The 26,435-nt window shown below is 39.3% G+C and overlaps 2 long non-coding RNA genes across 3 annotated transcripts in view; one reads left to right on the top strand and one right to left on the bottom strand.

Annotated features, from left to right (window-relative positions):
* Positions 1-9,379: 9,379 nt before the first annotated feature.
* LOC117399730 (uncharacterized) lies at positions 9,380-21,165 on the bottom strand. Its single transcript, XR_004544142.3, has 5 exons — positions 20,731-21,165; positions 19,417-19,553; positions 18,897-18,968; positions 17,062-17,190; positions 9,380-11,592 (listed from the first exon to the last, which is right to left on the bottom strand). It is a non-coding gene; the product is annotated as an uncharacterized LOC117399730 (long non-coding RNA).
* LOC117399731 (uncharacterized) overlaps positions 20,032-26,435 on the top strand; it is a 16,244-nt gene continuing 9,840 nt past the window's right edge. For both annotated transcript variants that reach the window (XR_004544145.3, XR_004544144.3), the window contains exon 1: positions 20,032-20,144. This is a non-coding gene — a long non-coding RNA (uncharacterized LOC117399731). The remainder of the gene's footprint in view (positions 20,145-26,435) is intronic.

Here is a 26,435-nt window from a genome sequence, read left to right as displayed (position 1 = left end):
TTATTCAACTGGTGACGAAAACAAAAGCAATGGCAAAAATTCCTCTGGGCAGCTCTCCAAATTTTGCCACGAATGTGGGACCAAGCACCCAGTTTTGCTGTGTGTGTGGAGTGAAGAGAATGTGTATTTATTATTATTATTATTATTATTATTATTATTATTATTATTATTATTATTATTATTATTATTTATTGTATTTATATTGTATTTAAAAGTACAATAACAGTTTGTATTCATATATTGTAATCTACAGTATGAAAAATAGGTTAATGAGGACTGGGAAAAATGGTGTTGGATTATTTAATGTAAATTATCTGCTGCAGGTTATTAATCATTGGATTAAAAGAAAGACATTTCTAAATATGCAAATTCATTAATGAGGACTGCTTTGCATACATGTTGGCTGAGAAAATATTTTGTGAAACAGTGCCATAAATTAAAAAAAAAAAAAAATGTGTTCATTGGTCTGCGCTTACCTATGTGTCGCTTTTTAAATCAGATTTTTTGGTTGTTTGTTTGACATTTCTAAAGGGCCCTCTAATTACCCGGTAACATTTTTTTTTCTGGGGGGTCCCTGAGTGGCTCGTCTGGTGAAAGCACAACTGCGTAGTGTGCAGGGCGAGTCATACGGCGCGGGTTCGCGTTCGGCTGTGCAAAGTCACCAGTCTTCGCTCGGGATTCCTAAGGTAGCGTCGCATTGGCGTTGGCACTCCCTTGGGTTCTGGAGGCAGCCCAGTGAGCTCAGAACGGACACCTGCAAGGCCGGCTCTTTGTCCTCCAGAGGCCGGTAGCTCGCTGACATCCACCCTCGAGTTCCTGGGTGTAAAAAAGGAAGCTGGCTTGGATGTGACACCCACTGAACCTTGAACTTTGTGTGGAATTGCTGCGGTGTGGGGAAAATATAATTGGACATTCCAAACTGGGGAGAAAATCGCGGCTAAAATAATTGGGCACACTAAATGTGTGTGTGTGTGTTTTTTGTTTTAGATTAACATTATCAATTGCTTGTTGGTTGGCATACCATGGTAATCAGAATGAATATGTGTATATTTGTATGGTAATGCATGATAATGCTCCACTGGCTCCCGATCACCGCTCGCATCCAGTTCAAGACTCTTGTACTAGCCTACAGATGCCTTGACCAGTCTGCACCCAGCTACCTCCAGACCCTCATCTCTCCCTACACCCCCACTCGACCTCTCCGCTCCGCCTGCACTAGAAGACTAGCTCTACCACTGCTACGCTCCCCTGCCTCCAAAGCCCGCTCCTTCTCCACCCTTGCTCCGCAGTGGTGGAATGACCTTCCTACAGATGTCAGGACTGCCCAGTCCCTGACCACATTCCGGCGCCTCCTTAAGACTCACCTCTTCAAAGAGCACCTGTAGAACTCCTCTGTTTGTATCCTGGGACACTATCACCCTTCATGTAAATGTGCTTTATTTTGCTCTTATCTGCCCCCTATTTTACTGCATTTAATCCTGTACTTCAGAATACTGTAATCTGCCAAGTGTTTAACCTGTAGTACTTTGTATTAAATCACATCCTGATGTAACTATCACTATTTAATCATATCCTGATGTAACTATCACTATTACCTGCTGTATTATTGAATTGTGGTTTGTCAAACTTGTACTTTACTTGAACAAAAGTTATTGTATTTCTTGCTCTTATTGTATTACTTGTATTGTAACGCTTGAAATGTTTTTGCTTACGATTGTAAGTCGCCCTGGATAAGGGCGTCTGCTAAGAAATAAATAATAATAATAATAATAAATAATAATAAATGAGGCACCCCGCTCTGGTATTTACTAAAGGGCGATAATTGTATTGTGCACATTAATGTGAGTGATTATTAGTTTGTTTGGACACCAGGTTTTAACCACTGATAGGAACACTATTTAAACCTATTTTCCTATTTTTTCTGGCCCGAGAACTAGCAACGTGCAGTTCGATTCTTTTTATAGACTCGATTCATTCAGTTTAGTGAATCAATTCAACAGATGTGTTTGTTTGATTCAGTAACGCGAATTAAATACATCTTGCCGAAATTGCCTGGTTATGATATATATATATATAAATAATAATAATCATAATAATAATAATACTAATACATTTTTTTTTTCGGGGGGGGGGGGGGGGGGTTGTGATTTTATGCAGCACTAGTTTTTGTTTCCTCATTATTCTGTAAGTAATGTGGTTTGCTCAGAATTCCAGCTGTGGTCTCGTCGTAGCCTTCTCTCTGCAGGCTTCTTCTCAGCGGTGGACTCTTCATGGGTATTTCCAAATGCCAAATAAAAAAAGCTACTTTTCATGAACCTGTTCTTCCATTCAGGTACCTCATACAGAAAAAAACAAATATGGTTCCCTTTCAATTCGAAGACGACCACCAACAACATTAGGTATGGGATATGCCTGCCTATTGGTAGGTATTTTCTGAGCTCTCTATCCCAGAGCTGCCAATAGGCCCCTTCCTGGGATGACGCCCTTGGTCCCGCCTACCGAGGGGTTAAAACCGTCATACTGAGGAAGCCATTTCTCTTTTTGCCTCTCAAGACAGTAAGGTAAGACCCTCTGTGTTGGTATCTGAGCGTATTGTGAAAAAGAGTGAGTCTACTGCAGTTCACTTGCCTTTCAGGCTGAAAGCTGGCTTGCCGCTTTCATGGAATCAGTGACTCCTGATTCAGCCTTTTTTCTTTCTATCTTTCCTCAGCAACCTGCGTGTGGTTGCATTGCAGGTGGCTGCTTTTCCTATCTGTGGTACGTAGTCGACTGTAGGGTGACCAGATGGCAAGAATGGGACACTTTCAGTTGGTGACGGGAGGAAAGAAACCTCGTGAACTACTGCACAACGCAAGTGACGCAAACTACGTATCTTTCTTTTGTAGTGTAGTAGGTAAAATCCTGTTTCATATGAAATGACTGAATACTCCACTCGAATAGCAGTTTCAAGAAGCTTTAATACAATGCGCAAGGGAAGAGCAGCAATGGTTACAGGAACACACTCTCTCTTGATTATTGACAAGGCAGCACGATATTTATACTTGATTAGCATAGCAACAAGTAGGCACATTAACACGTCATGATTATAGGACTTTCTAAAACTTTCTCAAAGATGAAGACTCCCTTACAAGGGGTTGTTTTTAACTAAGCAGCTTTACCTGAAACTAGACATAACCGCACCCTAACTATCTTTTGAGAAATGCATCTCAAGCAGTTCTCGCCAGAATGTGCTAAATGTGCTGTGCTCAGAACACCACAGGATAACACACAGCGCTCACAACATTACACAATTGTTTTTAACCCTTTAGATATCACATCACATATTTCCTGCCTCTTCAGTAGATAGGTTTTTTTTATTCCTTCGCCTTCCTGTGTGTATTGCACTTAGGCAAAAACAAAAACTCAGAGAAATATATATATTTTTTTAAATACTCCAAAGCGGTTAACTTTCTTGTTTACTGTTCAGATGACAACGATGTTTTAATCAGCCTATCAGTCCGTCTGTACTGGCTTTTCTGTGACCTGCTGTACTGTATGTAGACAAAGTCAGTGCTGCATTGTTTTGATGTAGGTTGCTAAAATCTAGTTTTCAGCATTAGATGTAAAATACCAAAAATGGACGACAAAGCAAAACAAGCAAAGTATATTTTGGCTGAGGATCGTGTCAAGACATTTCCCAAATAAACTGTACATGCAGATGGAGGTAATTGTTTTGAACATCTTGTAATGTGACAAAGAAAATACAATAGATCGCTATAACTTCAGAATCACACATTAAACAAAAGGCCACTACAGAGGCTGCTGAACAGAACATAAAACAAACAACAGCTTTCAGAAAACAAACTGGAAAATCAGCGCAGACAAAAAAGTATTCCTGTGTTGGTTGTACCCAAGTTAAATCAGCACTACAGGTACAATCAAGCACAGCTACCTTGGTTCAAACAACCTGCTGTTTACTTTGTAAATGCAGTTAGAATTTTAGAGCCGAATAGGCACTTTTTCTTTGTTTTGACTCGGTACTGATAAAATAAATTCCTGGCTGGGACAAATAACCTGACAACGAACGTGCTGCATATATGGACTTTATTAAAGAATGTCAGATACCTTTGGGTAACCGAGTTTCGGGACTGTTTAACTTGGCAAAGCTTTGCCTTACACTTCCAACCAATTCAGTGGATGTAGACGTCCAGTCTCAAATCCACAGCAGACAGAGAATGTCGGCAGCAACTGTTGGGAGATGTTGCATGCTTGCCTTTTAACAAATGACAGCACTCTGGTTTAGTAAGGAAGCAAGTACCACTATTTTTAGGCTTGTATAGTGCTCTGAAATATTAGGTGTATTTAATGTTTAAACAGGTCTGCAAAATGTCAGTGAAATCCTAATTATAATCCTAATCCTAATTGGATGACTTGACCATGGGCATATTATTGAATCCATTTTTTTTTCCCACTGTGTTCGATACTTGCTTTTTTGCCTTTTAGTGACAGGCTCATCAACAACACCGGCCATCATGACACTTCTCCAGTAAAACCGGACACACAGGCGCACAAACTAAGAAAAACACATGACGCATACCGCATCATATGACTGCAGGTTAACGTGATTGGATAGCCGCATAGATGCAATGCAAACAACTCACTCAAACAACACGCCCTAAACCAGTAGAGTATGCTGTTGCACCGCGAGACAGTACAGCAGTCATATATACCACATTTCCTAATGAGAAAATAAAAATGTCACATTTTACGCCTGGGTTTTCAACGTTTACTCTAAAAATCGGGACAAATGGCGCCAACAGCAGCAGTGTGCTCCCCTGTAATATTGTTGTAATTATATATATTGCATTGTACTCCGTGCACAGATTTGCCCACCGCAGCTTCGGCCTGTGTGTCTTCCTGGTACACGCTGCGTGCTGACCAGGAGTGTGACTGCATGCAGTTAGGATAGGCACTGCTGCTTCATGTGCACTCAGCTCTTGGTACTTCGGTGCCTTGGTGCATGTGATACTCAGTGCACGTGTTGCCCAGTGCACTCGGTGTCCGGTGCACACAGTGAGCTTGGTGCTGAATGCACCCGTTGTGCATGGTGCTCGATGCCCTCGGTGCGTATAGCGCCTTGGTGCACACGGTGTTCGGTGCACATGCTACCTGGTGCACTTGACGCTCAGTGCACGCAGCACACTTGGTGCTCAGTGCACTCGTTGCGCTCGGTGCTGCATTACCTCGGCGCTCGTTGCATCTCAACGCATAGTACTCTGCGCATATGCCTCGGTGTGCATGGTGCTTGGTGCACTTGACACGCACTGTACTCAGTGCACATGGCGCTTGGTGCTTAGTGCACTCGGTGACCAGGCATGTGACTACACGCAGTTAGGGGCCATGGGGCTAGATGCTCAGTCTCCCAGCCCTCGGAGCACCATCCCCACTCCTCCAGCTCCCACAGAGCCCATTGCAGATCCCCTGGGTGCTCGCTACCGTGCAAAACGGTTATGCACTGCAGTTCTGTTTGGGACCTCCCCCCTTCTGAGAAGTCAAGCACACATCCGTGTGGGACCCTCTTCAGGTCTCGGTACTCAAAGAGGAAGTGGCCATCTTGCTGTGCAAGATGCGCGCATACCTGTCGGACGACAGAGTAGCAGCTATTCAGGGTTGCCTCTCCATGTTCCAACAGGGATCGAAGGTCCCTTTGGTGCGGTTCCAAAAATTGCAGCCATATCACCCATAGAGCTGGGTCTATTATGCATGTGCCTGCTCCAAGCGTGGCTCAATGTGTTCCGTTTACACCCCAAGCGCGACAGACATCGTCGGCTGACAGTGTCTCACACATGCTCCGCAGCCTTACGATGGTTGAGGATACCCACTCACCTGCGCAGGGGTGTGCGGATGGGAGTGGCGTTAACTCGCCAAGTGGTGACTACAGACGCCTCCAACTTGGGTTGGGGGGCGGTCTGGGAAGGCAAAGGAGTCTGCAGCACCTGGTCGGGGCATTGGACAGCCCTGCATATTTAAGCACAACTGAACCTTCTGTCCCTACAAGCGACGCATCTTCCCGGAGTGGCGAACTGGGCAGCAGACCACCTGTAGAGGGAGGGTGCGCATCCGTCAGACTGCCAACTCCACCTACATGTGGTGGAGCGCGTTTGGGAATGGTTTGGGAAGGCGCAAGTCGATCTCTTCGCCTCGGCGGAGATGTCATATTACCCCCTATGGTGTTCCCTCCACCACTTCGGCGGTCCACTCGGCATCGACGCCCTAACCCTAGAGTGGCCCAGGACCCTCCTTTACACGTTCCCACCAGTAACGTTGCTCCTTCGTGGAGAAGGTCCGGTTTGAGAAAGCGACAGTTCTCCTAGTGGCCCCCTGATGCCCCAGGAGAATCTGCTTCCCAAACCTATATACAAGGCCTGCCCTGGAAGATCCCGCTATGCCTGGATCTGCTCAGTCAGGTGAGAGGCACACTCTGGCATCCAGAACCTGTCAGGTTCCAATTATGGGTCTAGCCCCTGAAGGGGGCCGCTGAACAGCCCTAGGGCTATCAGACGCATTGTGGGTACTCTGCAGAGTGCTAGTGCAGACTCCACTAGGTCCACTAGGTTGCTGTATGCCTAGAAGTATAAGTATTTCCAAAATTGGTGTCTGACTAGAAGTCATGACCCAGTTTTTTGCCAAATGCTGGTTATCTTGCAGTTTCTGCAAGAATTGGTTGATGCTGGTAGGTCACCTTCCACATTGAAGGTGTATTTAGTGGCTATATCTGCGTGCCATGCCCCCATAGATTTGGTATCTCCAGGTGCGCATTTTTTGGCAACCTGGTTTCTCAAGGGTGCTCGGCGATTACGCCCTCCTAGGAGGACCGCTCTCCCCGAGTGGAGCCTTGATGTTGTACTGGAGGCTCTCACGAAGGCCCTGTTTGAGCCTATACACTCCATAGAGTTGAAGCATCTGTCTATGAAGACAGCCTTCCTCTTGTTTATCACCTCCGCTAAGCGGGTCAGTGAGTTGCAGGCGATGTCGGTACACAAACCCTGCTTTCCTCTCCAAGGTGATCGCAGCCTTCCACATTAATCAACCTGTGGAATTGGAGTCTTTCCATCCACCTCTGTTTGCTTCGGAGGAGGATAGGAAATTGAATTTCCTCTGCCCGGTCCGGGCATTGAGGTGTTACATGGATAGGACAATAGCTGTGTCATACTGACCAGCTCTTTGTCTGTCATGGTATATGGACCCTAGGACAGCCCCTCTCAAAGCAGCGACTGCCGCATTGGATTGTGGACACAGTCTCTGCGTCGTATGACGTGCTGTGCACTGTACTAGAGGGTTGGCTAGATCTTGGGCCCTCTTCAGAGGGGCCTTGCTGTCCGATATATGTACGCTGGCTAGCTGGGCTATGCCGCATACATTCTGCAGGTTCAGCCACTTGAATGTGGTAGATCCTTCCTTACCTTCAATAGGCACGAGGGTCCTTGAGGTTGCACGCTTGCACCACTAACCTTTGGTTATACCGTTCTGATGAGTCCCTCGTATGCTGCCGTTCCTTCTCCCTCGCGACGTCTCTGGTATACATTATATACATTATCCCATACCTAATGTTGTTGCTGGTGGTTGTCGTCTTCGAATTGAAAGGGAACGTTAGGTTACTTATCGTAACCCTTGTTCTCTGAAAGAGAAGACGACCACCAATCACGAGGTTGCATCGGTCGCCCTCACGGGTTCGATGCAAAAAGAGAAATGGCTTCCTCAGTATGACAGTTTTAACCCCTCGGTAGGCGGGACCGAGGGTGTCATCCCAGGAAGGGGCCTCTCGGCAGCTCTGGTATAGAGTGCTCAGAAAATACCTACCAACAGGCAGGCATATCCCATACTTAATGTTGTTGTTGGTGGTGGTCTTCTTTTCTTTTAGGGAACCAGGGTTCCGGTAAGTAACATAACGTTTGTGAACTGTTTGTAAAAAAGGTAAAGAATAAAAGTACAGCAATTTTGGGGGGGGGGGGGGGATTTGAGCGTGTGCGCGTGTATTTTGTAAGTTTCAGTATCTAAGTTACCGTTAGGTCCTAACATTTATTAAATAAATACATACAAAATGTTTTAGTAATTAAAAAATCTAGTTACCTGCAATATGTGTTAATCCTGATCGTGCTGTACATTCAGTAACTTGTTCACAGTATGTCATTTGTGTGTTCATAAAGTCAAAGCCTTCTGACTAGAGAAGAGATGTGGTGTGCCAGTGTTCTTACTGTGTGTGATATGCTTAAATTTGCTGAAAATATACAGACTGCCTCCAGTTGTTTGATTTCAACTAGTCATTCACTCCAGAGACTAGTTGCCATTGTGATTACTGTATTTCCGGTGACAGCAAACACTATTCTTGATCTTTTTTTTTAAAATAAATAAATATTTGCTATACTAAATTTAAATAGATAGATAAGACAGCGAGGAAGCAGAACAGTCTACATTGACAGACAACATTCAGAAGGCGTGTACAAGAACGGAGAATTTCTTTCAACAAGCAAAAAAAAGGTAAAATACATCAGTACTGTTCTATATTTATGCATTTTTGGACGGATTGATTTGAAACAGTGATCGTGAATGATAACATTTGAGGTCCTTTATCAGATTTAAGCCCTCGTATTGACCACTCAGTTTAAAGGAAACCTCCAGTCCATTTTCTAATAAATGTTTATGTCTGAGTTCCAATTTCCAATCGCTGGCCTAAGAACACACAGGTATGTATCCAGTGATTATTCTGGTTAAAATGTTGTTTCATACAGTAAATGTATACATTTCTAATAGCCATCTGTACAGTATGTGAACCGGTTACTTTGTATTGTGGTACAGATATCTTCTCTTACTCATAAAGATACCAGCTCATATCATACAATACTCTATCCTTTATTATACAGTATTGTCATTTCTCTAAAATTGTTCCCTCTTCAAGAACCCGTTTACCATCATTGCATGTATTCATCTGTCCCAGTAGTTGAAGTGTGTGCGTGTTTATATGTATATTTTCTCTCCAAGTTCCTGTCAGTTATCAGTTAAGGGAAACATTCTAAAATAATCTCCAGAAATAACTACAAGTTTTCCAGGAAATGTACTTATTTATATTACATAAATACTCATGTGTTATTATTTCTTGGGAGCACTGCTATTCCCAATGTGAAGATTTACAAGAAACATAACTGTTTATATTACGGAAAAAGTTCACTTTTGAGCTGGCCAGCATTGATAAAACTTTGTAGAGAAGTTGGAGAAGGTCTTTAATTTAAATTATTTCAGGTGGTGTATGGTGTTTACTGGTCAGCAAATAGGAGACGCGAAGAAAGATTTTAGAATAAAAATATATATATTTTAAAAATCTTTATTGCATTAACAGTAATAATATTATAGAATGATACAAATACAGTGCTATAAAGACATGATAGTTGTCCTCAATATACTGTACAGTACCAACACAAATTATGAAATCTGGAAAATGATGTACAGAAGGGCATTTTTATGCCCATTTTTTCTCACTCAGACCCTATACTTACTAAATATCTTGGCATCCCTGACTAGATAATCGTCTCCTCTTTAAATATATGCAAAATATTTTAATGCGCATGCCCTCTCACAAGTACAATGTTTTCCTTTTTCTACATTGGTAGTAAGGGGATCATATTTAGGAAAACAATGCCCTTCTGGGACAGACGGCTCATTACAATCTTTCCAGGGATACCAATCTATTTAGAGAGAAGTCCGAGTGAGATTATCCAGCAACAAACTCCACATCAGTTGTACTGCTTTCCTAGAAAAAAGGAGAACATTTTGGAGCACCATACCCTACTTGGGAAATTAAATGCTCAATTTTGTAATTGTTTTTTAAGGAGATGATTATCTATTCGCAGATACCACTTACCAAGATATTTAGTAAGGGGTCTAAAAAGTGGCCAATACAATCCCCACCCCTAAATCATTTGATTCCATAATTTTTGTTGGTACTGCATATTACTCATAAAAGCTTTAGTTTCATAGCGTCTTGCACATATATATATCATTTGATATATTAATACTAGGATAAATAGAAACAAAGCACAATGCTTTTAATGTTTTAGATTTGTTACCTTACATAGCTTTGTTTTAAAGAAATAAAACATTTTTAGAGCAACACTGATGTAGTCATGCCTAGTCATGTTAAAGTCTAAATGTCGCTTTTTCAAGTATTTTGTCAACCTCTTATTAAATTAAAAGATGTTTGACTCTTAAATAATCCTCAAAGGAGAAACAGCAGCTTTTAATTTAAAGTGTATCATATAAACTATGTTTTTGGGGTTTTTTTTTACAATATGTTAAAATACATATAAAAGCATTAACATAGATGTTGCTACCTGTATATTACATGGAAAATTAATAGATGATTTCCCACTTTCATCTAACTCAATATACATGTTATTTGGCGTGCCTCACTAGAGGAACCAGAAAAAATAAGTGTACATTCAAAGCTTTTCCAATAGTTGCTTTATACTGTGGACTACATACTGTATGTTACTTGTTAGATGAAGCATGGATAGTTTATTTCACCACCTTTTGTATACCTCAACATTCAAAGCCTTACAAATGTTTGCTTATATACTTATTTGGCCCGATTTTGAGGAAACCTGGTAATCTGTGCTTTAATAAAATGTCGATTTTAGTTAATAAACATGGCGGAGTTTCCAATTTCTAAAGTGGCAATGTACAGAGTACAGACAGAATGATCTATACCGGCTTCATACATCAATGCTGCTCTGAAAAATTCTGACAGACAAAAACAGTTTTTTAAAATAATATAAAGTCCATACTTCATACATGTGTGAAATACTGTATTACAGAGAATATTTTTCTCTTGTGTGGGATTTGAAACTCACGCAATTCTGAAAAAACTGGCTCTCGCTCGCTCCTTCTCCTTGACCACTTGCTGTTCCATTTTTGTAATGAGATCAACAGCGCCTGCATTTGTAACACAGTCGCCTCCATCGTCATCAAAATCACAAAAAGACAACATGCAAATGAGGCCATTTCGCAGAAGTTATGCAGATCACTAGCACTAACACAGAACGGAAAACGATAGGGCAAAGCATGTACCAAAATCGCATTACAGGGCAAAGGCAGTTTGCCTCCATTTGCAGTTTTTTTTATCAAAAATCAAGGGTAAATGTGTTTTTCCCTAGCATTAGACATTTGCCCCAACATCAAATTCTGCCCCAGCAAAATTATCCACTTACATGTACACTCATTTAAGCTACAATGTGGCTGGACACAGAATTCAACAAAGCAGTACTGTTTTGAGACCTCCTATATCAGCATTATATTGCTTTCTGGTATTCTTGTATCTTCCTGATATGCCAGTTGGTACAGTATGTACAAATGCATGCTTATAAAGCGGTTAGGTTTGAGTTTAATAATTTATTGTCTCAAGTCACAGCATTCCAGTTAGGTGACTTCCCTTGAATTAAACTTTTGAAAACAAGACTGTATATTGGCTATACGGTTCTTTAGTTTGCAAAGCCTTTTCTGTATTTGTTTTCTTCTTCTTGGATTTTGTGTGGTATCTCTTTTATGGACAGCACTGCGACCCTGTTTCAAACACAAATACAGAACTATTAGTGTCCCTATATTAAATATATATACATAGGTCTACAAGATTGCACACAAAGTCAATTTGCACCTACCTTGCAACACAATCAAGGGCTTTTGCACACTCTTGTGGTGTATGTGTCACAAACAGAACTTATGCCCTATATTTTAGACCTGTTTAGTCACTATGAAATGTATTTACAGAAGAAAACAGCAAGTGCAACAATGTAATAACTCTTTTTATAATTAAAAGTGATCACTTATAAATTGGTGTAATATAAAATAAAAGATTGGTCTGTGATGCCTGTGGCTGCAGCACATTTGATATATATATATATATATATATATATATATATATATATATATATATATATATATACTAAGCATCAAAATAAACTTATCACTTATATTTGAGCATCAAAAGAAACATATCACTTATATTTGGATAAAATTCAGTAGATGTGATCGAAAAATGACAAACTCTGTTTTAGAGCAGGTGCAGTGACTTTTTATTGTGCTGATTAACAATTGACATCACAAAGATGCTGCAAAATGATCTGTCGATCTTGGGCAGGTGTTGTGACTCTTGGTCTCCCAGTTCGTGGCCTGTCATTGACAGTGTGTGTCTGGTTACACTGTCTCGCCAGGTTTGAAATTGCTGGCTGTGAGCACCCAAGACAGCGAGCCACAGTATGCTGCCCTAGTCCAGCCTCCAACATGATGATTGCATGAAGGCGCTGCTCTCTTGACAGACGTGTCATATTGTTTTTTTTTCTGTGATTTTCTTTATTGCTTTTATTCAAGCTTGCAATTCAACAGCTGAAATCACTCCATATCCAGTGTCCAACTGTCTCACTAATTAGGTGACTGAGTGCATATGCTTCAGTCATAGTCACTCAAGTGTGTCATGGTCAAGAATGAATGATCGAGTGATTAAAAAGAAACCAAAAACATTTTGTCAAATGTCCATCATTTATATACCTTATTTTTAAAAAAAATAAATGTGTTATAACAGTGATACGTTTCTTTTGATGCTCGATATATATTAATAAATTATGTAGTTTTCCTATACAATACATATATATTTTCTTAGTATAAGGTGTTGTGTGAAATGCAAGCTGATTTTCACGAATTCTAGGTCAGTCCTCTCCTGGAGTGGATATCAACTTGTATCGTACAGCACCCTAAACTATATTATATATAGAGGTCAGACACTCCTGACGATACTTCACAATAAATGTTGTGCACACACCCATTCGAAAGTCCAGTATCTCTGGCAATCTGCCTCGCACTTTGCCCAATTGTAAATTCACATAAATAAATATCACATGCACCTACACACCGGGGCATGTTGTAAACTCCTTGTGAGCTTCACAATGCGGACGGCTGTTTTCTACTACAGGTGTGGAGGTATTGTGGCTATTTCGGATGATACCACTATTTTTGGGGTTGCTCATTTGAATAAGGCAGGGCACTGTATATGAGATGACCCTTCCTTCCAATTGACAGGAATATTTGAAATGATGTGTTTCTAGACAACTAGTAGTAAATAAAGGGGATACCACAAACACACACATGACCATGACCCCCCCCCCCCCCCCCCCCCCCCCACCACCCCACCTGTGGCATCTCCTGCTATTTACTTCACATGTTCACTATCCTGTCCTGAACACTTGTGACGAGGTATGACACAGGCCCGGTTTTTGGGATGGAACCGCATAACAGTCTCACGTTTTGATTGGTCCATGTCTGTCACATGAATATGTTGTCACACGAGTGGAAAAGCTTGCAGGCATTTTTAACATTGTAATCAGAGAGAGACAGAGAGAGAGATCTGCTTTCCACAACCTTACCATTAAAATATAATGTGGTATTACGCTGTACTGATATAACAAACTATGGGTGATTACTTTATATGAATTATCATGTTATTCACGAATGTAAGAATTGGCTTTCTGTGGTGGTGTACTTTTTTCTTTCAAGTAGCATATATCTGTATTCGTTTTTGCGATATATTTTAATATAAAATGTATACACTATTGCAGTTTTGTTAGAGGATACATTAGTTTATCTCTAATGTAATCACAGTTTTACATATATACTGCCCCTGTTTTCATTTACGTCCCAAGTTCTGTGCCACTTTGCTTTTTAGATAACGTCCCAAATTCTGGGCCGATTTGCATTTTCGAATTCAGCCCAGTTTTGGGGACTCAGCTGACAGTTGAGTTTCTAAGTCATTCATGCAGTTTACCATAAACTGGATCGTGAATTCATTTGAGAGTAACCCTTAGTACATGAATCAAAGTTAATGTATTTTTTACTCTCCCCAGAAATCTTTTTTTTTTTTATGAAAAAAAAATAAATGTAAATGTTAAAAAAAACGTATTTCTTATTACATGAAGAAACTACATTGCACTGAAATAGATACATGAAAATTAATTAAAGCAGTTGTTTTCCTTTATTAAAGGCTAATATTAAAACACATTTTTGGGAAGGAACATGGTATTCCGAAAAAAGGACATCTCCTTTTCTTATGTAACGTCCATCAATATATTGTAGTGTTTCAGGTTCATTTTGGACAGAAATGAGACTGCAACTGTGAGTAGATGCAGGCCGTTTATTTGACAATAATTAAATAATCACAAAATAAAATCATAAAGTGAGGGAAAGGGGACTGGGTGTCGAAAGTGAAAATAAATGATTGTAGTAATTTTTCTTTTACCCTACCCTTCCCAGTCTTTTCCCCGCCCCTCTTTTGCGCAAAACCTGCACTCCAATTCCCCTCCACACACGTGTACCACCATGCAACCCCGGCACGCACACACCACCATGCAACCCCTGCACGCATACACCCACCATGCAACCCCTGTACGCACACACCACCATAAGACCCCTACATGCACACACAACCATGCAACCCCTACATGCACACACCACCATGCAACCCCTGCATGCACACACTACCATGCAACCCCTACACGCACACACCACCATGCAACCCCTGCACGCACACACTACCATGCAACCCCTACATGCACACACCACCATGCAACCCCTGCACGCATACACCCACCATGCAACCCCTGTACACACACACCACCATAAGACCCCTACATGCACACACAACCATGCAACCCCTACATGCACACACCACCATGCAACCCCTGCATGCACACACCAATATGCAACCCCTGCATGCACACACCAATATGCAACCCCTGCATGCACACACTACCATGCAACCCCTACACGCACACACCACCATGCAACCCCTGCATGCACACACCACCATGCAACCCCTGCACGCACACACTACCATGCAACCCCTACATGCACACACCACCATGCAACTCCTACATGCACACACTACCATGCAACCTCTACATGCACACCGTAGCAATTCTTTGCAAAATATATTTTCGGGTATTCAGCCCCATTCATGTCTATGGCAGTGTTAAAAAACATATCTCTCGAACGAGAGCACCTACAACCACCGTTCGATGGGTTCTAGACCAGCCTGAATGTACCATGCCCAGTTTCGTAGCAATTCTTTGCAAAAAATATTTTCAGGGCGTTCAGGGTGTTCAGCCTCATTCATGTCTATGGCAGGGTTGAAAAACACATTTCAGGCATATCTCTCGAACCCAAGCACGTAGAACCACCATTCAAAGTGATATAGACTCAGGGGAGCACCCCAAACCACCCAAAAACTCATGTCATGACGAAAAAATTCACTTTGCCAAGCCGTCCTGGCATCTGAACCATGAAAATGGTGACTCCTTGTGCGGGCCCCATGGGGCCCCGCCGCAAAAAAAAAATCAAGTTCCTAACCCCCACAGAACCCGAGATACGCCCTGTAAAAAATGTCCAAAAACTACCCTTTTCGGGGTCATATCTTCATGACTCTGGGGCCTAGAAACTGGGTTGAACTTCCTAGGGTCATGTCTGGGGGCCCTCTTTCACAGGGAGCCATCCATTTTCAAATGGTACATTTTCAACAAATTTACACGTTTTCAGCATGATGGCATGTCAAGGTTGCATTTCCAATAGCTTTTGAGCTCCAGGTTGGCAAAAAAAGTCTAAACTGGTGTCCTTTCTAGCTGGGGACACGTCACTTGGAGGGATTGACAGGGGCCCTGAGGTGGACCTCCGTACTGATTTTCAAGTCTCTGGGACCCCCGGAACCCGAGATATAGCACCCTGAAAAATGTCTATGGGAAATCCCATTATAAAACCCCTTTGGGGCAATGCCCACCATCTGGCGGTGTGGTGGTGTATGAACCCATGGCCGATGTCTTTCTTGCTAAGACTGTTGTGCATCTAAAGAGAGTACTAGTGAGTTTGTTGGCCCAGGATTTGTGGACTCATGGGGTATGACAGGAGGACATTACATAAACAAATGAGATGTCCTTTTTTTTGGTATACCATGTTCCTAAATGTTTTCTGGGGAGAGTAAAAAATACATTAACTTTGATTCATGTACTAAGGGTTACTCTTAAATGAATTAACGATCCAGTTTATGGTAAACTGTGCATGCATGACTTAGAAATTCGGCTGTCAGCTAAGCAGAATATCTCAAAAACTGGCCTGAATTCGAAAATGCAGAATTCGGGACGTTATCTAAAAACCAGAGCAGCCCAGAATTTGGGACGTTATCTAAAAACCAAAGCGGCCCAGAATTTGGGACGTTATCTGCAAACCAAATTGGCCCAGAATTTGGGACATTATCTGAAAAGCAAAGCGGCCCAGAATTTGCGACGTAAATGAAAACAGGGGCAGTATATATGTAAAACTGTGATTACATTAGAGATAAACTAATGTATCCTCTAACAAAACTGCAATAGTGTATACATTTTATATTAAAATATATCGCAAAAACTAATACAGATATATGCTACTTGAAAGAAAAAAGTACACCACCACAGAAAGCCAATTCTTACATTTGTGCATAACATGATAATTCATATAAAGTAATCACCCATAGTTTGTTATATCAGTACAGCGTAATACCACATTATATTTTAATGGTAAGGTTGTGGAAAGCAGATCTCTCTCTCTGTCTCTCTCTGATTACAATGTTAAAAATGCCTGCAAGCTTTTCCACTCGTGTGACGACATATTCATGTGACAGACATGGACCAATCAAAAAGTGAGACTGTTATGTGGTTCCATCCCAAAAACCGGGCCTGTGTCATACCTCCTTGTGACACTACAGCTGTTGTTCCATCTGTTGTACACCTCCATTTCCGTATGATATGATAATAAGCCAAGCAATATAATAAGACATATAATATGTGTAGGTGGTTAATATTTATTTGTACCTTATGTGTGTGCACAGTTAAAGAAGAACACATGAAATAGAAGCATGCCTCCCAAACTATACATTACAAATCTGGATATTACACAGAATCGTAAATACATGTAAAATAAATGATTTCTCATAGAATGATAAGTGGAGAGTGATATTACCAGTTCACAGTCACATCCAAGAGATTTTTGTATTGTTTTAAGAAGAATTGTTAATTGTGGCTGGAATTCTGTAAAATGTAGTCTCCTTTGTTGAATTAAACACACCACTTGATGAATGTAGACAGTTTCCTAAAAAAACAAAAATGATATAGATATTATTGTTTGTTGTAGTAGTGGTTGGGGGATATATTTCAACTGGTGGCTTAATGAAGTTTTAGAATGTAAGGTTGGCAATTGGCTGCAATCACATACTGCAAATGTGGGAGGATGTTCCCAGACAAGACTGACGCCAAACTGTGGTTACAAAGAAGGAAATACTGGAGGTACTGAATGAGGCCAATTATTTCCCAAATGTTATGATTGACATAACACAATTTTGGTAGAAGATTATTCATAACATCTACATGCTCAATTGTAGCTCTAGAGGCAAAATAGAAATTAAACAATTTTTTTCATAACATATTTGCAAGATGGATATGTGGAAAATGAGTAGTGGTTGTAAAGTGGAAGAATTATAATATTTACTCTGCAGAAACTAGTGTACTTTCAAATTTTGAACAAACAGAAGCTGTCATCTGAACCCGTTTATGAGATAAGCTGAAAAAGTTCAGTTGGCTTACAAAAATAAATAGCTTAAACAGGGATCATTACAGATTTCTCCATGATACACATTTTCCTAAAGAATAAACACTTCTGGGAACATCTGATATTACTGGATGTCTGCCTAATTCAGGGAAGTGAAATAAAAACTAACTCTCTTATTTACATTCAGCATACAGACATCTTATTTCCCTTTCTCAGCTGCCCTACTCCCACTGCATAGCTATTTTGAAACTTCTCAGATCTTTTCCCAAAATACAATTACAAAAAATACTTTCACAACGCATTTACAAGAATGCCTGATTCATGGTGAACATCTCTGTTTCACATCCCAATTTACAAAGTTAAGTCAGAAGATGACACCACAGAGTAACAAAAAGTTAAATAAAGGTCAATGAGTCCATACAATGGTTAAAGAATTACAAGACTGCATTCATATGTTTCAAAACAGGAAGTTTATACATTTTTCTACAATGTAGATCTATTTCAGCATTTCCTTTTTCAATGACAGTATTTCTTATGCCCAACATACACTGAAAACATGTTTCTTCAAAAATTGTCAGGAAACGTTTTCAAGCAGCACATGATCATTCCTGCTGCACGCTCCAAAAATGGAGGAAAGCCTTACTGCACTGAGTGGTGCTGCTTTTATAATTGCACAAAAACAAGGGCAAGGGAGTGGATCCTGAATCGTGAGGAGAGACGAGCCTACCATAAATATTTTAAATGAGCTACACTTAAATTGTTGTACTTTTGTTCATATGGATCCAGATACTTTTGAGGAGCTGCTGAGGCTTGTAGGACCACGAATAACCCGAAAATGACACTAGAATGCATCAGCGTACATATCAATAAAACGACTGATTGTAAAAGGTAGTAAAAACACACAATAGTTCCAAATCAGAAATAAAGATCTCAGACATTTATTCAGTGGACTGCAAGTTTGAATTGAACAGCCCTGAGCCTTGTTCCAAACATATCTTTAATTGTTTAATGGAACCTACTAGATTTTCAATTAAGTAACCAATGACCTAGCTGGAACAGAGTAAAAAGTGAGTACACGAATGAAGACAGCTATTTAGATCAACCAAACAGACCCCAATGTCTATGTAGGACACTGAAATGTATTCGGTTATGTGTGCTCTTCTTTGGTCTTGTTTTGTATTCCATCACACATAAAAATGAACTTATAACAATAAGAGTACATTAAACTCAAGAGAGAAATATTGACTTACTTTATTTTGTTCACAGGTATTATTGTGGTTTTCCAAGCAGGTTTGATTAATTTTTCTTGAAATTATTTCATGCTAAGGGGAAATAAAAAAATAAAAAAATAAAATTAAAAAAAAAAAAGTTTTGTTAAAGCTTTATACAGTAAGTTAAATGTGGTCAGTCCAATCTGAAACAATCCTGCTGCTCTATTAGAACTCACCCCCACCCCCTTTGCCAGGATGGTGGTTTTCTCCCATTGTCATGCAAGAAACAACATCCTTAAAGAATTGTATAAGAATAAGCTGTCATGCGAAAAGACAGAGCATGGTACTTGAGCATGCATATACTAACAGCAATCCTTTAGGACTGCATTATTGCATGGTACTAGCACATTCTGTTATAGATGTACAATATTTGTTAACAAAACATTTGTGAGAAAACGAAACATTCTATGTAGAATGCCTTCATCCCATGCAAAAAGTACAATGCAGGAAAGATATACAATCTATAAAACATACTGCAATTTTTTTGGAGTGCACTTACAACTTCGGAAATTGGACTGCCAATGAGGTTCCTGTAATCCATAATTATAGAAGTTGTGGTCTTGTTCCCACAGGGGTACACAATAGGCAACAGAACTAGTCCCAGTGGATAAAGGCCAAAGACATACCTGAAGAAAACTGAAAGTTGAAGCACAGAGTTAACCAAGCAAGTCAAAATAATTAAATATATGCAACACTCCAGTAGTTTTTTTTTTTTTTTTACTTTCGCAGAGATGGATAAAACCCTGAAATATTTGTCTCAGGTGGCGTTAGTATGTACAGTATGTTAACCCTGTAATTACTGTATCGTTTTCAATCTATAACTCGGAATACCGAAAACCACCAAATTTTCGGTTAAATACATTTGTATCTATGATTGAACATTTGTTGTCTGTTCTTATAAAGAGCGTGTATTTCATTTGGTGTTAGCCAAGTATTGTCCCGCAACTTTAGTTTCACTTTAATTACATTGGAAGTCCCCTTACAATATTTTACTTTCCTTTTATTTTAAAAGGAAGTTGATTTTCCAGGAATATGGGAATTTCCCCATTATGTATTGTAACTTGTAAGAACGAATATAAGTAGTCTACATTTTCATTCACTTTCATTTAGTTCGACCCGATGGAGCTAGAAAACGTTAGCCTTGGTCAGTGGCACTTTTTCTTTTATAGCAACCAATACTGCTGAGAAGACAGAACATTGGAAGAACTTAATTCCAGAAAAAGCACGGTAAGTTCTGTCTTAATAATAATAATAATAATAATAATAATAATAATAATAATAATAATAATAATAATAATAATAATAAAAACAATAAATGTGTCATTTTGCATTATTGCAAAAACTGGGCTCACGGGTATAGTGAGTCAATACAAATCAAAGAGATTCTAATTACCAACACCATAAGGGTAGCATATTTGCTGGTTTTGGCAAACATTAGGTGGGTTGCATGCGCCAAACTATACTTCGTACAATAGGAACCTCTAGTGGTTCTATAAAGCCTCCGCTTTATGTTATTGAATATCGTTGTTACCTTAACGTGAATAAGCTTACAAGGATAGATCTTATCGCCTACACAAAATAATGTGCAAATAACGATTAAGGAAACTCAATGGCTCAATATAAAGAAAGAGTAGGACCATTTTATTCCAAGAAGGTGGCTTGGTTCAAAGTCACATCGAAATTATTTATGATAATAAAGTTCACATTAGAGAAAACTGAGCATTCAATATATCGCTTAGATTTAAATTAATAAATTAAGCATACAATTGAAATAAATCTTCGCCTATTTCTTAGCACTTTGTAAGCTACTTACCATTTTTCATCTTACTCTCATTTTTACTGATTGACAGAACCAGAAACTCCAACACATGGTAATATAGTTGACTATCACTTCCCCATATTATGTTGTATAGTCTTGCATACAGCAGTTTATGAAATATCTTTAAACCAGTTCCACGTGTCGCAGGTTTGCACAACCCTGAATTAAATGAACGTACTTTACAGGTTTGTGAATTGTGTCCGGTGCACTTGTTTCCACAAATCTCGACGCAGTGGTTCAGCTTTTCTTTTTTAATAAGGAACTTCCGTCACTCCAGGGAGTTGCTTTCACTTTCATATCATGTGCTCCAGTTTTATGTTGTATTTTTGTACACGGTTTTGCAGCGATTTTAAACAACCAGTCTGCTGACATACCATAGACCAACTAAACATCTTGGGTACTTTTTACGTGTTCTCTGTTTATATATGTCGTCATCTGGTACTCGAGACAGCAGTTCGAAACGTAGCCTACTGTTCTTCAATAAAAGGCTGTACTATACTATACTGCACATTGCTGCCCTAATCAATCGATAATGTTCTATTCATTTAATAAAATGACTAAACTTACTTTTACAACTGAAATGTCAATGGACGTATTTCAATCTACATGTCATCATTACATTTTATGTGAACTATAAGTCTTTGTGTTTGCACACTATTACACTACTAAGATACAAGCTTTTTATGTTACAGCGTTAAACGCAGACATAAAATAAAAATGTAAATGCAAAAGGTAAACGTCCAATATAGTTACACAAAACAAAGCAGCAATAGTTTCAAAGAATCAGAAAGTTTTTGTTTGTTTGTTTGTTTGTTTTGCTGGAAAAAAAACCTTTTTACAACTTTTCGGTTTTGTTTTCCATTTTATAACATTACAGTGGATTCTTTTTTCTACTTAAAAAATAGGATTTTAGTAAAGACAATATTGTCTAAAGACAAATAGACAAACGTTTTGGAGAAATACCTTTCTTACACTGATTGAGTCATTACTACCTGACCAGTTTGTCTAGTACACAATAAATAGCTCTTGAATATTGTTTTTAATTGGTTGTTCAGTGTCCTTCAACAATGAATAGTGGCACACTATTACTATAATTTCTTGATGTCTGTTAACTACATTTTTAGTTTATCAGAAACTAGATCTTATCAACCACTTTCTAATAGGATAACTATCTGTAGTGATGCAAGATTTTACCCTCCTTGAGTAATAAGGTTTGTGTGATCAGCAACACTGTGGTCCAAAAGCTTTAATGTCCTTCCCTTTGATGCCCTTTTTTGATGTATTCAACTGCTAGGATACATCAGAATAGTTTCATTGACATTATTTACATTTGCTGACCTCTAGAAAATTCTGGTGAAGTACAAAAGACGAAAGAAGATTTGGAGGTTGAATAGTAAATACCAAGAATACTGGGATCAATAAGCTACTAACAACTAAACGAGCAAGATGGGCTGAATGGCCTCCTCTCGTTTGTAAACTTTCTTATGTTCTTAAGAATTAATAATACTTGTAATAATACTTCATTACAGTTTGCTTTAAAAAAAAAAAATACACTTTGTATTTACCAAACTTCATCATCCCAAGTATCTGGTGCTTTTAAAGATAAGGAATAGACAGGCCTTTCCAGCTTTACTCCAAGTTTGAGGACTGAGTGACTTCAGGATAATTTTTCTATCAATAATGCACTGGGGCAGGCAGAGACTTCAATAAATCATAGCAATTGAAAGACATTCAGACACCCACATTGAAAACTTAATGTTTACATCACAGCATAACAGTATTTTTGTTTGACTATTTTGAAAACTCTTATAGTTTAAGTAAATTTGTAAAAAAAAAAAGCAGTTATTGGGCTGCTAGCCAGGGTTTTAATAAGGTTTCCTAATAGTAGGCTCCCCTTTTCTTCTGTTGAAGGGGTAACTACACTCATATGACCTACAACAACATGGTCTGACTGAAAGATGTTTTATCACAAGAGGGGCAACATAATGTAGTTTGTTTCTTTATAGCAATTTTGAACAATTTTGGTTAGATTTTATTATAAATTGTTTCCATATGAAGCCCAGTGTTTCACATTTATTTTACACAGAGAATATACTGTTTATGTAACACACACACACATATAGATTGTGACAAACTAGGACCTTTATTTATTATGCAAAATAAACTAACAAAACAAAAGTCTAACTCCACCAAGGAGCTATAGCTAAACTTTAATAAGTTTTAACTATGAAACCGACGGCTAAGTCATTTACCGGTAACCAAAACCACTTGTACACCAAGACAAGTTACACACGTTTTTTTCCAGATCTGTACACACACACACACACACACACAGACACAGACAAAGAGGCAGACAGACAACCCGCACACATTTCAGACCTGCTTAAACATCTGTAGTGAATTAGGTATACCATTTATTTAAATATAAATTAGTCTCTAGTTGCCCACTCAGTGATGTCAAAATGAGAAATAAGATATACCTTATTTAAGTTCAGGATCATGTAGAACTCAGATTTCCTTGACAGTAATCAACATTCACACATGTCAAATACAAAACAATATTTTATTTAAGAATAAAAAGGGTGCACAACTAATCTAATATTACAGAAAGGAAAGGCTATTGGTTAGAGATATGCATGAATAGTATACAGTTCATTGATTTCATAGTCAAACGATTACAACAATCATAACATTATTAGCATACATGGTTAATATACTAATATTAATTATGGCTGATTACACAATGTGTCTGCTTTGCATTAGTATTTCCAATACCTGTTTCTCGTTGTAATCGATCATGTCAATATGCACGAGAATTAATTCAACTTCCCATTCAGAATGGAATCCAACATTCCAGTACCTAATTTAGCAAATTAGTTTTACCGTGTTAATTTAGTTTAGATGTGATATACCAAACTAATAATATGTTATCAACCTCAATTGATTATGTAATCAAATTAACTCAGAAATGGGGAATGATCAACTTCTCTGCATTTATGAGGCACCTCCTTTGAATTGCACATATTCAACAAACAAAAATACATTTCTTAAACACTCGGAAAAAAGGAAGTTATATTCTATTCCAAGAACAATTTATCCACTAACTTGACAGCATTAGCTACAGTTAATTTCTCGAGTCATAAAATATGTAATATGTGATATGATGAATAATTATCGATTTTCAACAAAAGTCAATCTTCTTTGGTGATGAACACTGCAGCTTCTCTCTCTGGATCTGAAGTTCTAACAAAAGAAGACGGTACTTTGCTTGAAGTACGCATTGTATTGCGTTGGCTTGCAATAAACAAATAGTTATTTTCAAATGGAGCATTATCTTCAGTTTTCCAACTGGAAACAGTAGCAACTCAGTTCAGATAATGCGTTGCAACTGAAAAGTTATGTAGTTTGTAGAAGTGCTCTTGTTGCAATTCTTCTGTACGGCTAGTACATGACCTTAGACCGATCTGCTGGCTATGCTTCAGTTTGTTCTGTGCAGCGACGTGGAAACCAAGACCCTCTTTCAGATCAAGGCAGTGTCCCGTTTACTGAAAGTCCCTCGTAGGGCAAAGAGCTACGGCTCTCTTCAAAGCTGATTTCAGCCTTCTCAGAACATGATTTTAGCCAGTCTTCATACCATAGATTCTCCCATGATTCCAGCAAACTTTCCCATTGCTTTCTCCAAGCTTTAGAAACTTTCTTCAGAGCAGTTCAGCTTCCATTTCAAACTTCTCCTGATTGTCAAAGTAAAGTTCAGAGACTGTGTGTGGAGCCTTGGGTTTCAAGTCAGGAGTCATGTTTCTCCTGTGGGGTGCTCTGTTTCTAGTGTGGGGAGTGCACGCCATTTGAAAGTCACGCTGGTGCTTTTTGTGGTTCTCTCTTCATCCCTGTGATTGGTTATTTTGGGCTGTGCAAGAGTCCACGTGGGGTGTTTCCCATTGGTTGTTCTCGTTCTGAGATGGCCCATTTTTCTCAATTGGTCCGCCATTTCTCCCCTGTCGGCTGTGTTTATGAGGGGTACTGTTCTCTCTCAGTAGTGTCACAGCATTACGAAACCATCTGGTTACACCTTTTGAAAGACAGCGACAGGTGCCACAGGATGTATTCAGCGCTGGTGAAGGTAAACCACTTGTCCAGTATTTAGGTTAGGACTCTTGAAAAGCATTGTTTGTCAGTGAGGGAGTCTGTAAAAAGAAACCAAATGGACGCAGAGAATGGCTTAGGAGCCCACTCTGTATATTCCACTTCTGTTCATTTCATACACAGAATGATATTATGACCCAATCTGACGCTACACACCCATCTTTCAGTTACAGGCAGGTGTTCCTCATTACATTGTAGCCAGGTGTACTTCATTCTGGCTGTAATTCAGGCCCAGCCCAGTCTATATATATATAATGCACTCTTGAAATAGTACCCAGACACTGAAACTGCAGTTTAAAGCACTTTTCATGCACTTTTATTAACAGAAATAAACACAAACACAGGAACAAATAACAATGTTCAGGCTGGGCAAAACACCTTCACTAAAACTATCTCCTCTCATACAAACATTTCTTTGTGTCTTTTATAAGGTGTGCCCAAAGGTAATTGACGTCAATCATTCAATTCCCACCTGGCCACATTCCACACTTTTTCAATTAACTAATAAAACATACGATACTTTCATATTTAAACAATTAAACCTTAATTACACTTCTCTAAATAATCAATTAAACTGAACCCAAAAGCAGTTAACTAATAACTAGGTTGATGTGTAAAGGTGGCCATCTTAACCCCAGGCTATTTCTCAGCTGAGCCCAAGATCGCTCCCAGCCACAAAAAACACACATTTTATTTGTGCGCCATCTCCATGTATATATATATATATATTTATTTACATATACATTTCTCCAGCATACTCTTGGAGAAATACGCAAAAAACTTTGCATGCTTCGGCCCCTGGCAGGAAGAGCATCTGACATGCTTGTCCTCCCCTGGCAGGCTGGTATTGCGTGCGTCACAGGGATAAAACCTAGGCATTATGCAAATAGCATGCAATGTACAGTAAGAATGTACAGTTGCTGCCTCAGCTGCTAAAGACAGCAACAGGGCTTCTGGTCTTAAAGAGGTTAATACCTATTTGTAGTGAAAAAATTAAGCTGACAAATGGTTTTTGATTAAAAAACACTTCATATACAAGAAAGGTATACCTCCAATACAATCATATAAGCACGAGATTCAAACTGACTTTGGATGAGGCATCAGTACAGCTCAGTGCATATGTCTGTATCAGAAAGCATGGATATCCATGGAGTCCACTCCCATTTGTCTTACTTCTGTCCAATGATAGGGGTTTCCACTCTATCATTGCACATATTCGCTGGGGGGGGGTTGCATACCACGTTGTACCTAGCAGAGCACATCCATCTTGTCTTTCAGTTCCCCTCCCCCATCTCACACTATCTCTGCTAATCTCCTGCCTTTTGGTGTTTAGCTCAGACACCTATCTATGACTTTCAGTCGTGTTAGGCTATGCAAAACTGCACGTAGCTGGTTTTGCCGATGGGAAATGAAAGAACTCGAAACTTACACAATACTGTATAGAAACTTAATATGAACGCATATTAAAGCAACTGAATTAGCACATTAAAACAACTATAAAAACAAAACACATTCACACACAATTTAAACATAATGATTAAAAACAACTTAACTATAAA

Source organism: Acipenser ruthenus, chromosome 4, assembly GCF_902713425.1.
Source record: "Acipenser ruthenus chromosome 4, fAciRut3.2 maternal haplotype, whole genome shotgun sequence".
NCBI lineage: Eukaryota > Metazoa > Chordata > Actinopteri > Acipenseriformes > Acipenseridae > Acipenser > Acipenser ruthenus.
Note: the sequence above shows the minus strand (reverse complement) of the source record. Positions and strands in the feature narration are given on the sequence as shown.